Source organism: Serinus canaria, chromosome 20, assembly GCF_022539315.1.
Source record: "Serinus canaria isolate serCan28SL12 chromosome 20, serCan2020, whole genome shotgun sequence".
NCBI lineage: Eukaryota > Metazoa > Chordata > Aves > Passeriformes > Fringillidae > Serinus > Serinus canaria.
This window is the reverse complement of record NC_066333.1, coordinates 11,332,056-11,349,794: the sequence shown is the minus strand read 5'-3', so window position 1 is coordinate 11,349,794 and position 17,739 is coordinate 11,332,056. Positions and strand designations below refer to the sequence as shown.

General features: G+C 40.9%; 1 long non-coding RNA gene across 1 annotated transcript in view; it reads right to left on the bottom strand.

Moving 5' to 3' along the window:
- Positions 1 to 2,187: 2,187 nt before the first annotated feature.
- The window catches only part of LOC127060311 (uncharacterized), a 45,377-nt gene continuing 29,825 nt past the window's right edge, over positions 2,188 to 17,739 (bottom strand). The window contains exons 2-3 of the long non-coding RNA XR_007779207.1: positions 5,457 to 5,565; positions 2,188 to 2,401 (exon numbers count right to left, since the gene is read on the bottom strand). This is a non-coding gene — a long non-coding RNA (uncharacterized LOC127060311). The remainder of the gene's footprint in view (positions 2,402 to 5,456; positions 5,566 to 17,739) is intronic.

Sequence of the window (17,739 nt, the reverse complement as noted above, 5' to 3'; positions counted from 1 at the left end):
ATCTGTCTAATAACTGGAATAAAAGAAACCATTCTATCAGTTTGTCCAGTCCCAGGCAGTACCAAAATAATCACTGAGGATGATGATGGATAAGAGAATATAAAAACCTGTGGAAACCCATGATGAGATTCCTTAGTCCATATGTGCCTTTCACAGCTGCTAGATGCTACTGATGCCTGAAATGGGCCTTGTGATTCTATGTTTCAGATGTTGGCAGAGCAATCCCCTTGGCTTGGCTAAGAAATACTGGAAATTGTTCTAGGAATTCTGTGGGAAAGTGCTCTGGGGTCCCAAACTGCTCAATGCCTGCTCAATGAGGCATGAAGATTTTATATTGCCAGACCCACATTTGCCAGCAGGGAGGTGTGACTTGTCCCCTTTAAGCAGCCTCATAAAAACCTCCTAATTTTGACCAAAAAGCATAAATATCAGGAAATAACTCACAACCCAAAAATCTCTTTATCTGCAGCATTGTATCCAGCTCATTCCTGCTCTCCATAGTGGGTACCAAAACCCCAGATTGTCAAACTTAATCAGGCCTACACTATTATGTTAAAATACAGGTATTGTGTTTCTGTTTGGAAAGCAAACACCACCCTGGTTCAGAGCCCTGCTCCAGAGATCAACCAGGCCACTCTGCAGCACGAAATGTCACTGAATTCCACCCTGGGAAGGGTTTGGTGACAATGGCAGTGACTCAAGCTGCACTTCTGAGGGAAATGAATGCCTGAAGTGCCATTCATCATGGGTCACCAGAGCTGAGCTGTGCAGAGGTGACACTGCAGGGGACTGATACAGGGAGGGGTGAGAGGGGAAAGCTCTGAGCTCACCTGCTGTGCTCCCTGCCACGGGCTCTGGTTGCTGCCCTGCTTCAGGTATCACAACTCTGCACTTTTCACATGGCAGCTGAGGTGTTTCTTACACTGAAGAAAATTGTATTTTGTGGTGTATTTCCCCCCCGTCATATTCTGAAATATGGCTGTGCTGCAGTAACACAGCAGTTCCTTGATCTGAAATCCAAGTTTTATTGGTGTGAAATACTGGTATTCACAGGCAATATTAATGAAAACCATTCAAAAGTCTTGCTCTTCTCTTGAGCTGGAAAAACAAGTTCCCACTCCCTCTGTCAATCTGGCAGTTGAAAAGATAGAAAATTGTCAGTGTTTTCTTTTCCAGACATACCTCTTCAGTGACTTCCATGATACAATTCCTCATGGCTGCCCAGCTATAAACACTCTTTCATCAGCTGTCAATTCAGTATCAGCCTCCTCATGCTTGGCTGTATTTTCCTGAATATACTTCTCAGAGAAAACTTTGTTGGATAGCAAAGCTCCTTTTCAGTACTTCCAGAATTGGCTCATTAATTCCTGGCAAGTCCTAATGCATCCCTGCATGACAAGGTCACATCAATCAAATGGTGCTTTTAATAAACAAATACCTTTATTGACAGAAAGAAGGCACAGCAATACTTCAGGGTAGTACCAACTTCTCTAGCTTTGCCCATAGTTTAATAGGAATTTTGTTCAAGTAATTTTGATCCTTCCAGATTTCTGATTAATATCTAAAGAAGACACCAATGGGGAAATGCCACCACTACAGAACATTCTGGAAAAGTGGTGTTAGGCACAAATGAGTTTCCATGATGAGACATTTATTAGGTCAGAACAGAGCTCACACTGTAGCAGGGATTAACATGCTTTGGTGCATCTCTTTGTCTCTTCAGAGAAACATGAATGAAATAAAAATATTTCCCTTCATTACTGAGAATGTGTTTTTATTGAAGTAGCTTTTATTGAAGTAACCAGCATTCTTTACCAGTTTTACCTCCTCTGCAAGGCATTAACAGTTTCACTGCTGATGTTGAGTCCTGACAGCTGCACTGCCAGAGTGCCCCAGTGCAGGTGCTCTGCAGCTCTGCCCAGGCTGGGGGAGCTGGGGGAGCTGGCCCTGGTGCCACCTGAGGACAGTTGTTCCTGTCCTGAGGCTGCTGCTTGTGTTGCTCTGGGACAGCTCTTCACGTGGCCAGGATGAGCCCTGAGAGGAACAAGGCACCAAAATTTCTGCTTGCACAGTGAGCCATAAATGACAGGGAGAAATGACAGGAAGGCTGTGCTGGTGCTGCAGAGCAAGATCAACTCATCAGGGCTGATTTGGCCAGTGCTGTGCATCCCCAAACACCCACTGGAACCAGCTTGGCTTTAGCCAGCCCTGCAGCAGTTCTCAGTTCAGTGCATTTGTTCTTAACCTGCTGACAAGCACTGACTTGTTTGTGTCATGCAATTCTGTTCAACTCAATTATGACACAAAGCAGTGTAAGACACCAAATACCTGTGTTTGTTTCTGCACTTTATCAATTGACCAGAAGAATTTTGTTTTCTATCCTGTAGTATTTGCTTCTTCCCTGTTTGAAGAAAAAACAGCTCATAAAAAAGCCAACAAACCCTTACTCCTTCATATTCTACCAGAAATAACCATCAAGTTGCCTAGGAAATACAAATAAAAATTTTTATAGATTATCATTTTCTATCCTTGGACTAATACCTATCACTCCCTAAGAAGAGGTGAAATGCCAGTAACCATATCAGCTTTCAGAGAAGAGGTGCAGGTGTTTGTATCATTACTAAGAAATCAGTTTGAGTCAATTCCTGCCTTCTGTGTGGAAAAGCCACGAGAGGGGGCTGGATCACACGTGTTGTGTGTGTATTCCACTCCCTGTGTCCCTGTGAGAACAGGCTTTTCAATTTCTATTTGCACAAGTCCTCATCTCTGAGGAAGCAGCCTTTCTCCCCTTTGTAGGTATTGGTCACCACAGCTACAATTACACTGCACAACTCTTTGGGATGTGATTTCAATAAAGCTCTCTCATGTAACCTGAGAGCAATTCAGGGTGCAAATGTCCTGTTGTGAACCTGTGCACTCAGTGTCAGATAAGAGCCTTTGGTACTTTATGGAAAAGCCAAGAACATCATTCACAGAATGCAGTTGAAGAAGTTCTCAACTTCTTGAGAAGGTGAGGGAGGGATATGTTTAAAAATATTTTAGGCAGTCTTTGGTTGGGGAGAGAATGGCCTCTTCATCTTGACCGTGGATTTGCTTTTTCTTGGAGGGGCTCTGAAAGGCAGAGTTGCAGTCAGAAGGGATATGAAGGAGTGCTATAGAAGGTGGTAAATCTCCCACAGATCCTCCTGTGGATCTCCCATGGTGTCCACAGTGGGAATGGCACACCCCAGAGAGCCCTTCTGCAAACCTGCAGGGTATTCACACTGAGCATCACAGGATCAAGAAGCAAAATCATTTAATATTCCACTCACATTTGAAGTCATTCTCAACAAGTGAAAACCAAAAAATTAGTGATAAGATCTTCAGAAACCTGTGGCCCCCTGATGTGGAAGGACAGCTTGGGATCTGAACTGCTGATTGGTGATACTGCTACACTGCTGCTACAGCCACTCAGTTTTAGCTAACTGGAGCCAAGAACATCAAGGGGAGACTGAGGTTTTGTTACCTGCCATTTAGCATCCCTCCCATCCCCTGCACACCTTGAAGAACCCTGCCCAAATCCCACCACTATCCTGCCCCCTTCCCCCAATAAATTCAAACCCAGACATTATCTTTTCTTCACAACACAGAGTTTAGGTTAGGTCACATTAAAAATGTGCATTTTCAATTGAATGATCTGGGACAACCATTTGATTTTCAGATCCTTTTTATTTTATTTTTCTGCCATAAAATGTGCCAAGAGGCTTAGAGCTGCACACCTTCAGAGTGCTGTTGCCTCATATACCTTCCTTACCCAGCATGTGATACATCTCCTGCAGTTGGGAAACACTCTGTCTAACACTGCCTACACTAACCAGGCTCTGGCACTGTTTATATAATTTGAATGCAAATAATTATTTTTCTTATCAGCTTCCTCCCCCACTTGACAACATCCAAAATGTAAACGCCCTGCACACAGGATCCCACCCAGCTGGCCTGAGCTGCTTCTGACACTCACTCTTCCACCTGCCCTCTGGGCTCCTTTGTTTTAACACACTCCAATTACTACAGAGAAATGATTTACCACCTTACACAGCTGTGCTTGCCTTTATGTTTAGCAGCAGAGGACTGAAACAGGCAGTACATGGCCCTTAAATGGCTTTTGGGAAGGAATGATCTGGTTTCAATTTAAAAACTGACTCAGAATGTGTAACAAGGTAGGTGCTGTTTGACTCATTTTGACTTTTTAATTTAGGTTGTGCAGTTTCCTTGATTTGCACAGTTCAGGCAGTTGGATTATGGTTCTACAAACATCTTGTCTGTGTCAGGAGTGGGAGCAGCAGCTGCCACCAGGTGTTAGACTGAGCACAGGTCCACCGTGGTGCACGGCTCGTGGATCAAGGGGACTGTGCTGTTGTCTGGGAAACAGTCTCTGAAACTCTGAGAGTGTGACAGATCCCAGCCAATAATGTTTGCTGTTACAAGCATCACAAATGTGCATGTGATCAAGTAGGCAGATGATAATCCCATGTTATCACCCACAACTCATGAGCAAGCACAGTAACAGCACAATTAAAGACAAAACCACAAATTCTAAAGTACTTTGAAAATGCTGATGATTTTGTGGTGTTTGGAGATAATCATGTTTCTCTCCAGTGATTCTTGTGTAATTCAAAAGATGACAACAGTGCTTATAAAAACACTGTGCTCTCAAACATTTGTTGGGTGCAACTTTCAGTGCCAAGCCTGAAGGACCAGTGACGACAGGTCATGGTCAGAATTATGCATTAAATCACAAACATAACTCATGGTCTTTAGACTTTGCTCCCTTGTCCAAAATTTCTGTCAAACTCTTTGTTTCAGAAATCTTGTGCTCCATCAGCTATCTTTGGACATGGTTTAAAGAAACCACAACCTGGAAATAAAAGTTGTGACTTTGTCATACACAAAGTACCACATGGAAGTGGCCACTTAGTCATCAGTGCTGGCATCCTAACTGTCACCAAGACAGTGATCAAATCAATCATCAACCAGGCAGCCTTGAGGCACGTAGGCTTTCATGTGCCTGAGGCTGACCACACAGCTCTGGTGAATGCAAGCCATTAAATTGCTTTTCTTCTCAGTTTTGTGGGCCAGAGAACAGGTGGATGCTGGATTTAAGAGTATTTCTGCTGTCCTTAGTGCTGGGATTGTGTTTGTTACTGCTTGGCAGTCTCAGCAACTGAGAACACAAAACCTCCTCTCTGGGACTGCAGTCCTCAGATCTTTGATAGGAACAGCAACTTAGGGCTCAGTCCCAGCCTCTCATCTGGGCCTGACAGTGGGAATTGCCAGCCCCAAGCTGAGAAGAAATGTATGGACAGGACTGACAACCCACAGGGAAACAGCAAGCATGGAAGTCAAAAACAGCACCTGAAATGATCTTTGTCCTTCTGGGGATGAGGTGTTTTGACAGTTTTAAAATTTTAATATCTTACCTGGACACTGGTGGTTTCCTGTTTGGAACTCCATTAAAAATATTTCTCTCTTCCAAACAGCCTTCTGAGAGGCTCTCATGAGTTCATTTCATCCAGCCTAAGGGATAAACTATAAAAGAAAAAGAAATAAAAAATATTAATCAAATAGAAGAGTTTAAAATGGAATCACAATCCAAGCAAGGATCTTCCATGCAAATAAAGTAACAGAATACTCTTCATGCACAGTTGGGACAAAAGTATTTTCTTTCATGGTATGCTCTAATAACATATTAAACTGTAAAGTAAGAAGACTCCATAAAATCTTCACTAATGTATAGATTCCATTCAGGAAAAATCAAGATCAAAGGCTGTGAGGTGGTGTGATCAAAACTGTCAGAGTCCAGCTTGATAAAATGCCTGAATCTGCATTTCCTGTAGCCATTGTCTGACACCCCAGGCCATGGGGGCTTTTTTATGTCCTTAGCTGTGAAATATTACAACACTTAAAGAAACTGAGAGGAATGTGTGAGAATACTTATAATCTTGGAAATCCTGCAAGAGAACTCCACTGCATTCTGTCCTGATCCAAAGCCAAAGACATTTAACAGGCCTGCACAAACCTGCTACACACAGACCAAGCAGATTGGAGTCAAACATATGCAACAACTTGAAGAGGGTCTAAGAATTTAGTAAATATTCCAAGAACATATGAGCTGTTAAAAATCCATTTGCAGAGCAGCCCTGGGTGGGTTGCACTTGTGAAGGACTGCAAGTAAAATCCTCACAGCCTGGACTCAGCCCTCAGACTCTTCTAGGCCTTCCACCATCCCCATTATTGTTAATTAGCACAGCTTCATTAGTGATGATTAATTAGAGAGCCCTTTGGGAGAAAACAGATTTTTTCAGCATTGTACTGCCTAGACTTAATGTGCTGCTGAAACAAAGCTGTCTGCACCTTAGTGTTTCAGCAATTATAAGAGGAATAAGCCACGTGTATAAATAAAAAAAGAAAAAGTTAAATTCCATGCCCTGAGAAATCATCAAATTTATCCCAGTATGATTAAGTCAGCTTGGATTAATCCATCTCCTGAGGATGGATATATGTTCTCTGTTACATGAGTACAGAGTCCAAAATGTTAACAGCTACAAACTGAAGTTAAAAATGTTTTTTTAAAGGAATAAGTAGTTTTAGCATTGGCTGCTCTTCTCACAAAGCCATTTAAAATGCAGTTTTTCATATCTAGGTCTTGCATAGTGTACATTAAAGCACTTTCTATCTAGCTGCCTCAATTTATTTTTTCTCTAAATTGAATCATTTAGGAACCACTTCTAAGTTGCTGCATATATATCAGTTCTAGTGCACTGATTCAAGAGGATATCCAGCAGGTTCATGATTAATAAGGTGGCAAAAATAGAGTTTAAGCTTCTTAGTGTCAATTTTTGATTTTCATGCTCAGAAATAAGAGGAATTTTTATGTGCACTTTCTAGTGATGAAAAATTGTGAATATCCAGGAGCTCTCTGAAATACACAAAATACTGTAAAGCAGTAATTATTAAAAATAGAGGTCTTTAAAAGGCAAGATGAAGAGCACAGCTCTTCTTTTTAATCAAGATGTGCATTCTATGTGTCTTCAAAGTCAGGAGCTCCCAAATATTCAGTGGGATGAGTAGCATAGGAACAGGAGAAACAAATACTGTGTGACCAGCTGGACACTCCTGAGGAGAAAGACTCACACAGGGGTTGGTGCTGCCAGCTGCATCAGTGAGGGGGGCAGCAGGCAAGGAGACTTCTAAGGAAAATTATATTCATAAAAAGCCTCCACAAAGCTTCATTAATCACAAAACTTGGAGATAACCCAGTATCAGCAACAACTAAAACTTATTTAATTTGCTTACTCCAAACTCAATGTTTGTTTCCTTTGTAAATGTGTGTTTCAGAGTGTCACATATCTTAATCCTTGCTGATAAAAGAGGCTGTAAATATTTGAAAGGAAAAAAAAATTGAGGATGATATTGCTGAGGTATCACTGCATCCCTCTCAAGAGGGGAAAAGACCTGGGTTTCAAAACTGACACATTTCTGAGTATTTTTGCTTTCCTGCTTCCCTGAAGGACAGTGGAGGTATTTGAATTATACTCACAAATTCATTAGGTTTGGGGGATTTCTTTATACATTATAAAAATTGTAATCAGAGATGTTCAGATATTCAGTGTCAGGAAATGTTCTCTTTACAAGCCTTAATAACCAGTATTTGGTGTAGGAATAAAGAGATAGGATATAACCTTCTTGGATGGTTTGGGTTGGAAAGGACCTTCTTGGTGTAGATGATTTTGATTAAATTAAAAAAAAAAAGATAAAGATAAAAAGTGTGAATTTATAGTCTGAAGTTGCAGTAACTACATAGAAAAATCAATGTAATTAGGCAGGAAGCTCTTTACAGCTGGCTATTAACCTGAACAGCACCCTTTAGTTGTTTTGTTTTAGTGTTCCTGATTCTTTGATGGCTTTATTGAAGAAAATATAAAATACTCATGCCCACAGAATTCTAGTGAAATATGTAAGTAGTAGTATCTCAGATGTTACAAATATGAAAATGTTGAGGAGATTTTTCTAGGATCAGCTAAGGACTCAATTCCCAGGAAAAATTAGTGGGAGTTGAGCTTCCAACTCACAAGTTATCTTTTCTGAATCTGCCTTGGATGGCTTTCCTGAGACAAAGAACAGTTCACCTGGAATTCAAATTGAGAATTCCCAGCTCAGTCATGTCAGCCACATTTTCTCCCTGTACCTTCTTATCTTCTGAATTTCATTTCCATGCTGGCACATAGGATGGGTGTGTGAAGGAGCCCTTGCACAGAACATGGCATCAAAATTTGCTTTCCTGAAGTAGCTTTATTAATGATTGTTGGGGAGGACAGACCCATCTTTTCCCCAAACCTTTGCTGATGGTAGGGATTAGGAGAGGTTGGTAATTATTCAAAGGGCAAGGTAATTCTAATGTATATTTTTTTTCCATTGCTGTATTTTTAATGTGGAGAAGCCTTGAGGATTTAATTGAATTGCCATGTACTTCAGGGACTTAGTTTTATTAAAATAAATCCTGAAAGGATAATTTAGCAATGGATCTCTACAAACACAATCACTGAAATACAGACATGAGTTGAGCTGTTCAGAGGACTGTTTCCATAACAGCACACAGCTACAGCAGGTCCTCAGAGACACAGGATGCTGTTTCTATGGTAATAGAATGTCTGAGCTCCAGGATGCACAGAAATCCATTATGAAAAATAGGAACTAATAATTTAGATTAAAGAGACTTCCTTGTTCACACTTATTTGTGTTTAGCCACTTGTCACCTTTTTGCCATGCCTAGATTTTAGGCTGGTGATTCTCTTGAGCTTGTTTTTCTAAAACAAGAGGTGGTCTCTGGACATTCTGTCTGTCCACCTCTCACAACTTTTAAAACTGTTGGTTAGTTTGATTCCAGTTCCAGTGTGTCTCTGGCTGGGGCTGGGCACAAGGAGTGGTGACACAGCTGCTGGGACATCCATACAGAGAATTCAGCTGCTTTCTGTCCTCAGCTGAGGGCAGGAGGGGCAGGAAAGAAAGGGCAGAGGTGCAGGACATGCACTTGTGGTGCTTTGTGAGCACCTCAATAGGCAATGGTAACAAGTAAATGGCAAGTGCTAGAAGGCAGCACAGGAACAATTTCAGGGGGTAGGAGAGTGCATAGAGCCACAGACAGTGTAGGAGTGTCACTTTTTGTTTCAAAACATGAATTATGTCCTGCTAAGTAATACCAGTTGTTAACAGTGCTGGGACTCTCAATTCTTCATGCTTTTCCCATGTTCCTGCATCCTGAGTTGCTTAGATCCTTGGCTGTAAAAATTCTTCCAGATTATTCTGCTGGGGTCAAATCACAAGGGATCTGTAATGTGCTCATACTGAGCAGATTCACAACAGAACCTGTGCACTCCTTTGCAGGAGACCATCAGAAATTGAAAATAATCCAAGTAAAGAGCATTACTATTACTATTACTATTTTCAGTAATTTCAGAGCACCACGTATGCAGCCTGAGTCTGGTTGCAGTCAGTGTCTGGCTGCTGAAGACTTTTCTGAGCATGTACCCAGGATTTCAGGACAAGGAGATAACATGTTAATAGCTGAAAAACTGCTGATACAATTTCAGTGTCTACTTTTGAAAATCAGAGCCCTTAATGGTGTCAATAAATTTGAAAAAGTCATAGTAATCCAATTACTGCTATTTTAAAACACTAAGGTTCCTTTGTAGCTATGGAAACAAAAATGCAGACATTAATGAGCAAGGGGAAAAAACCCTGGTGTTTCCTTGACGACAGATAAAAGCAAAGCTCCATGAGACCCAAAGGAGAGAGGAACAGAAATACCTCTCACCATGACAGACAGCTGAAATCCAGGTCCAGTGCACCAATAAACTTCCCTCTGCCAGGAGTGCTCCTTCACAGCACCATTCCTGCCTTTACCCTGCAGTTACCCTTGCATGAGGCACTCAGGGTGAGAACTGCAGCCTTAAAGCTCGTGGGGAGAGCTGGAGCCCTCCTGGGGCACTCCTGGGGCAGGTGAGTGTTGTGTGGAACCTGGAAGACCCAGGGGGAGAGGCAAAGTGCCAGATCTGAGCCTGCCCTGGTGCTTTGCAGTGTGGATGTGACTTGTGCTCCCCATGAGCTCAGTATGGGCACAGGGGACCCCACCATGGCACCCCCAGGGGCTGGAGAGCTCCTGTTCCCTGCACTGCACCCTACATTCAGTGTTCATCTGTACATTTATATATAGCACCTCTTCTCCCAGTGAAAATCTGTACAACTGTTAGATAAAAGTATGACACAGACACTAGCAGTGTGCCACTGCAATTTAATGGTTATCACTTGAAATGGAGCTGGCAGCTCTCACAAAATTCACAAAATATTGCTTGTCAGAGGAACTCAGCATTGTTCAAAGATAACCTAAGAGTGGAATTGAGACAGAGCTAAATAAGAAGACACCACTCAGGTTACAGGGCTATTTTTCAGTGGGTAGCATAGAGGATTATAGAATATTGATATGTAAAATGATTAAGAAAATAATAAACCGAAGAGTTAATTGGCAAGTTTCTCCCAGGCATTTTGGAAGAGCTGAACTTTCAAAAAAGGTCTCATTTTAACTCTATACAGCTTATGGTATAAGTGAAGGTACATTCATAATGGAAAGGACAGTGTATCAATTGGTTCAAAATCCTAAATTTTGGGGTGTCAATAGCAATAAAGAGCTGGATACTGAGCTACAGGAGTGTAGAGTTGCCTTGACAACATGTTGGGAAAAGACACAGCTATGTAGAAAGTTATGGGGAAAATAAAAATAAAAAGAAATACAGAATTGAGTAGTCTGAATGGTGTGGACCATGGGTTTACTGGTGACTGGTGCTGGCCTGGGGTCACAGTGATGGGAATGCTCTGCTTCTCTATTTGTAGTTACTGATGCTTCCTTTTATGGGTTTTGACATTGATCTGAGTTGGTCCAAGTGATCAATGACCCTGTCAAATTCTATTCTCTTTTTCTGTAAAACACATTAAAGTCAGTGTACTTGGTGGGCTTTAGAACGTTTCTGACTACTGTCAGTCGTCCTGAGTTATCTGTTTTATATCTGTTTTTCAGTGAGAAATAAGAAACAGATGGAAAAATGAATACATCTGTAGTTTGTGCATGTACAAACCACTGAACCTTGCTGCCTTTTCGAGTTGGAGCAACTGTTTCTCTGAAAGCTGCATTGCTTCTAAGTGTGTCATAATGGAAATTATTCATGTTTGTGATGTGATATGCCTGAAAAAAACCTACAGCTCATTAATCCTGGAGCCTATAGGAAAGACCCTTCCCATTCCTCCTGCACATCAGCTCTGTTGTGGCAGAGGCACCATAGCATCCTCCACTTTTTAACCTTTCAGCTGTCAGCAAAAGGAAGATTTGGGCAAGGAGGAGGAACTGGAGTTTTTCCTTCTAGCCCCATCACCTGATACTTGAGGAGCAAAGCTGGACTCATCTGCTTTTTCTCTCTGATGCCCAAGATTTTTCTTGGATTTTAGGCTCTCCTTGGAAATTGGTCCATAAAACAACCCTTCACCATACCTGCTTATGTGAATTAATACTAAAAACCCAAACCAAATAAAGCCCCAGATCAAACTGTGTGATGATTCAGCATTTAGAGCCTTACCTAACACACATTAAAACTACATTTGCAAAAAAGCTCTATGGGATTTTAACGGAAGATGGTTTGAGGCTGGACTTTTTCCTTTTCTTTTTTTTCCTTTCTCCTTTGGGTGAGTGTCTGCCTGTCCAGCCCTGCTGTTGGGCTGTGGAAAGAACCCAAGTACTTTAAAGGAAAAATTCAATTCTTACTGAAACTGAGGTTGTGTCTGCAACCAGCTGAACCTTTTCAGCTTTGTGGCTGCCTTAGCATTTTCTCAGCAGCCTTGAGCCTTTTCCCTATGGGATCCATTACTTTTGCCTTCTCTTTTAATTTTCCTTGAACTGACTTTTTTTGGCAAGGAGACCCATTTTTGCTTCTAATGAAGCTTTGTCTCTCCCTTTTGCTGTTCAAGCACATTTCTAAGTTTTTTTCTCTTGGTATGGCCTGACCAATTTGTGAGGGTTATACTCCTCTTTGGGTGGTAGTTCTTGCTGGCTCAACGAACAGAGAAAAACTGCCAGATGAATCTTAGTGGTTGTTATGTGATGTTGATAGGAGGGTGGTAGTTGGCTGTCCAGTTTAAAAGAATGTGGTTTTTTGAATATTTTTCTATAGTCACTTTAAAAGATTCTGCCAATTCACAAAGCTATGATCTTTGGGAAAAAACCAGTCATCTTAATTATCGTGCTGGAGATGGTCGAATGAAAGATATGTAGGCAACCATGATTTCTGTATGTTCAAACTTAAGAGTTCATGTCTAGAAAAGAAATATTGCTATTTGTGATAACCAATATCCATATTACACAATGGTTCTTCATGGGGATCAGTCCTCAGAGGAGGATTGGATGCATTTAGACATTCCAGGTGCTACTTCACCTGCAGCACAGTCACCAACACCTTGGAGAAATGGTGACTTGGAAATGCAGCAGCTACAGGACCATGAAATAGTTGTCCATGTCATATTGTGACAAAAATGAGCAACACATGCATCTCTGAGAGTTACTGCTGCAGGACCTGTATTTGGTTACTACACTTTTCAAACTGAGTCAAGAAAATAGTAATTAATTAAAAAAATATGAATGATAATAAAAGATTGAGCTGATACCACTCATTAATAATGCATGATATTTAACTGGGCAAAAAGGGTTTTCCTTGAGCAAACAGAACACAAAGATTAAGAGTTTAGAGAAAGAGTAATAGAAAAAAATTGTGGTTCTTTTCTCTTACTTCTATCCACACACAAAAAATTTACAATGTCAGGAAAAGGACCAGTTTTACCAAATAGATTTAAACAATGTCAGCTTGCAGACTACATCAGGTTGTGCAATGGTACTGGGTCTGCATGAATGGAACCGTGCTGGCAGGCAGATTTCTTGTGTCTTCACTTTTCTGTATCAACTGAGCACACAGATATTTCTCCAGCAAAATTTCCCTGCAGCTGACCTCAGCTGTTAGTGTATACATGGAGAAAGAATTGAAGTTTCTCCTGTGGCCAGTAGCCAGACCCCACTTAGTGCCAAGTCAGGCTGTGCTGCTGTGTAATAATGGCAATATCTGAGAGTTTTACCACACACAGAACTGAGGATTGTTTTTCATCCAGTGTTGGGTGATTCACTGTTTAACTCCTTTATCAGTCTTTGTCAAACTGTGGGATCAGCAGCCTGAAGCCCTCCAGTCCAGTCCTGCTGGTTTTGCTGACACTGAGTTGTGCTGCTTTGACATTCAACTCTGGCTCCTCAGCCCTGGGTGAGGAGGAAAATGACTGCCAGGGGTGCCCTGCTGTGAACAGCCATGGGGGCAGAACCCAGAGCCTCCCCTCTTTCCCTCTCCTGTCCCTGTGCATGCTCTGCTTTTCACTGTCAGCATGACACCAAAGAAATCCTGTTTGATTTGGGGCTCATCTGGATATGTGAGAAAATGGACACCTAAACTCCTGCACCCCACGGGTGCCTTCTGCCCAAGCACAAGATTTTCAACCTGGCTGTCTCTTCTCAACATACTTGAAAATACACATTTATCAACTGTCAGTCCCTTACTATCATGGAGCAGCCAAGTCATAAAGATTCCTTGAAGTTTTCAAGTTTCCTTCTAAAACTGTTTTGTCAGTCTTTCACTTTCTGTGGTAAAAAATGTCTGAGAAGTGTTCTTGCTTTTCTGACAAAACCTTCCACCTGTCCCTCCCAGCAACAGTGTGTTCATAACTGTTTTAGTCACTGTCATTTGTGTCAGCACTTTTATATCAGCTGAAATCCCATTTTCCTCTCATTCCCCATGATGTGACAGGGAACAGCCCCTTTGTCTCACTCCTGTTGGTCTCCAGTAGTTACAACAAATATTCAAGTTTGTTTTCTGACCAATTTAGATCAGTAAACCTGAGGTGTTGCTGGACTACTGAGCAAAAGTGGGCTGCCAGCATGTCCTGGTTTTTTTGGCTGTGTTTTGTGGAACATTCAAGGAATAGTCCTGGGCTCAGATGTCCTGCTTGGCCAGTTGTGGAGTGGCTGCTCTGTCTATTGTAGTGTGCTACTTGGTGGTACGAAGATTTAGGCACCTATTTAGCATGCTCTAAAGCACAAATATAGGTGTCCTCTGAAGATTTTCACTAGGGAAATCTGGACACCCTTCAGGAATACAAGCTCTTGTAGATAAATTAAAAAATAGCAGCAAAAAATGACAGCAAAATGTTCATACTCTGTAAAATATAAAACCTTCCTAAAAACTCAATTTACCTTTTTTTTCCTTAAAAGGCTGAGGAAGAAACTTGACTAGGTTACATCTGCTAAGTTAAAACAAAGCAACAAAAAACCCTCAGAAAAAGATAAAAGTAGAAAAGTCCTAATTTTTCATTTGCGCCTGATGGGGTTGTCTGTTTTGGTGGTTTTTTTTTTTTTTTAACTGTTTGCAAATCTTCAGTGTAATGGTTTGAAACCCAGTCGTGTCATTTCTTTACGCCCACACACAGAGCTGCAGTAGTGCAGACACTGTAGCAGGCAAACCATATTCCCAGCATCGGCCATTAAAACTCTTCCTACAGCAGCGTGGGCTGCCTGCACCCCCTGCTCTCTCTGCACACACCCCACCACCCACCCTTCACTGTTCAAATGCTTAAAAAAAAAGGAGAAGAGAAAGACACTGAAAAAAGAAAACAGGATGCTTCTTTTGTTTCAACGCTATTCCAGGGACCTGAACCTCTCCACCTGCCTGTGAATTGGCCACCTAAAGGTTAGCAAGTGTTTTGTTGTCATTTTCTATGGACAGAGAGAGAATTCAATTCTAGATGGCAAGACAGAAATTTTAAAGTTACAGTTTGTTTTTTTTTAATTGTGATGCTTCTTTCACTTAGCAACGAGAAAGATTTTTTTCATAAAACACAAAGCATTTCAGTTCTGGCCCCACTTCAGCTTTTCAGAGGGCTTTAATCGGTATTTTTTCATCATTTAGTCCAACCTTCTAAACTTTAAAAGATGGATTAGGGTTATTATTTTTCTGTTAGAGCAACCTGTTGATTGCAGTCTGCTGGCTGGAGGTTGTTAACTCTTTCCTAACATGGGAAATGCACAGGAGCAAATTTGATGAAAGGATAAAAAAACTGAAATCCTTTGAGGTTTTTAAGCACTAAAAATCCTATTTTTTCTTCATTGTCAAGCCACCAAGCATGTTACAAAACCAACAGATATGTTAGGTATGTTTCTTTTTAGAAATAGTGATGTAAATCTAAACTGGAGACATATAATAAACTAGAAAGCATTTCTTATAGCTGGAGCTGAGAAAAGTAGCAGTGTAAGAAGTAGAAAAGGAAATATTCTTATTACAAATTGCATGAAGAGGTCAGAAAGTCCAATACAGTGTTTACTTACATATTAAATTGTATTTTTGGTAACAATATTTTTACTGATTTAAGCCTTTGGAATGTTTTCATTTATGGATATTCAAGAAAAGGAACATAGGAAAATATAAAAAACTGTATAATAATGATAAAACCAGCTGCTATTCTGGAGCAAAGGGAAGGTAAAGCAGATCCCGTTTTTCCTAAAAGATTTTAATACTGTATTCTGGCACAATATTTACAGAAATAATTGTTTTAAAAAGCCCAACCTAACCAGCTTTGCTGATATTATACAAATGTAGAAGTAAGCGTCAAAAATATTTGTCCTTAGGATATGGTACAAGAATTTCAAAGTTCCCCCAGCAGGTTTTCCAGTGGCTTTGTACTTTATTAACACACTAAGAAGGGCAGAACTTCAGAACAATGACTTGTACCAAGCAGCAAGATTTCCCAAAGTCAGAATTTGAGATGTGACCATGGAAAGACTCTAAAGGTCTCAGGAGATGATGGAATTAAACACTTTCAGCCCGATTCTGCAGGGGACTGAGGCTCCCAACGTTGTTCAGGAGGTACCGTGCAGGCTGCGGGTGGAACTGGCAGAGTTGTGAGATCAGACACAGCCCTTAAGAACAAGGGGAAAGGTGAACTCAGTACTTCTGTTATGAGACATTTCAAGATAGGAAGTCAAACTGAGAAAAGAGCAAAGGCAGAAATAGTTTCCAAGTAAAACGAGATTAACAGTCATTGCTGGGCTAACCAGGAAATGTGTTGGTTCCATTTTGCTTGATGAATTGAGAAATAAAAATCTCCAGACCTGGAGTACACTCACAAACATTTTGCTTCCATCACAGAAGGAGTGTTTAAAGTACCTGCCCAAAGTTTATTTCAGACCCTCTGGTTCACTATGACTTTATGATGCTAAGATTGAAGTGGAAGTTTTGTGTGGTCTGTCAAGGGAGTTGTTCCAGCTGTCAGTGTTGGATGAGCAAATGAAAATGATAATCCCACTGTCTGCATCTTCCCCTGACAGTAAGATACTGTGTGCTGCTCTCAGCATCACTGCCCTCTCAGGAAAAATTAATAATTAGCAATCTTGGAAGAGACTTTCTTTTCATTTTACTTTGTGAAGTTCTTTAAAATGTGCAGTTGCAGGATCCTCAGAATCTATTTCCTGACCAGCACAGCAGGAATGTTTATTGCTGCTTTCACTTGCTCTCACCCCTGACAAAACTCTCTAGGTGTCTTTGAAGGATGCAGGGTTTTAAACACTTGGGGTGGGACCTTTTCCACTTGGGACCCAGAAATGTGTACCAATGGTGTGTGGGTTTAACTCCTCACATCCTGATGGGGACAAGAATTGAGAGAGGAGAGCAGCCCCAGAACTCCCTCCTGTGCAGCACCTGACAGCGGGCTCAGCTTTGTGCATAGTTTAAATTGACACTTTGCTGTCTATTGAGACAACTGAAGTTAGCTGAGTTTCTCTGAGCAGGACAGTATTTTGAACTTAAATGAATATAAATAATCTTGCTTAGAGATTGCAGCTGAGGAAGCAACACATAAGTAGATTGTTTAGAAAGAGAAAACAAAAATCACTTAATTTCAAACAGAGCTAATGCAGTGTAATACTGGTGCTCTGTATTGTGTTACTTCTAGCCATTAGAGCACCCTGCTCATCCACATAAATAGGAAGAATCACAGGATGCTGTGAAGAACCCTGATTCCAGAGTCACTTATTCAAGACTGAGAGATTTTAGATCAAGCTTCAAAAGGTTCTGCTAAGCCCTGAAACCTCTGCAATAGTGGCAAATATCCAGACAGCCACTTGCTTTTGTTGTAACTTGCTTTAATTAATTATTGCCTCCTTAAGCCTCTCAGGGTAAACAGTTTGCAATTTTAGTATTTGGAATTTGATACTGAGTGATGTAAGTAATGAATCTGAAATGCTTGTACATGTTTTCAATTTGTTACTAGGTCCAGCATACTGCTGCAATTATTAGTACTGTTTAAATTAAGTGTCCCTTTTAAGTAAATTCACCTTAACTTAATAATAGTCTCAAAGTGGAATAAAATATAATGGGCTTCAGAAATGTGATCAAACTGAAGACAAACTAATTTTGACTGGTTATGTAAAATGCCCATAATCATCTGTTTGTATGATTTGATTCCTGCCAGTGTTCTATTATAAGATGTGCATCTTTTTTCCCGTTGGTTTGTTGACTGTAGCATGCAGTAATCCTCCAGAAGATCTCACTTAGAGGTGAGAACACATTCCTTTAG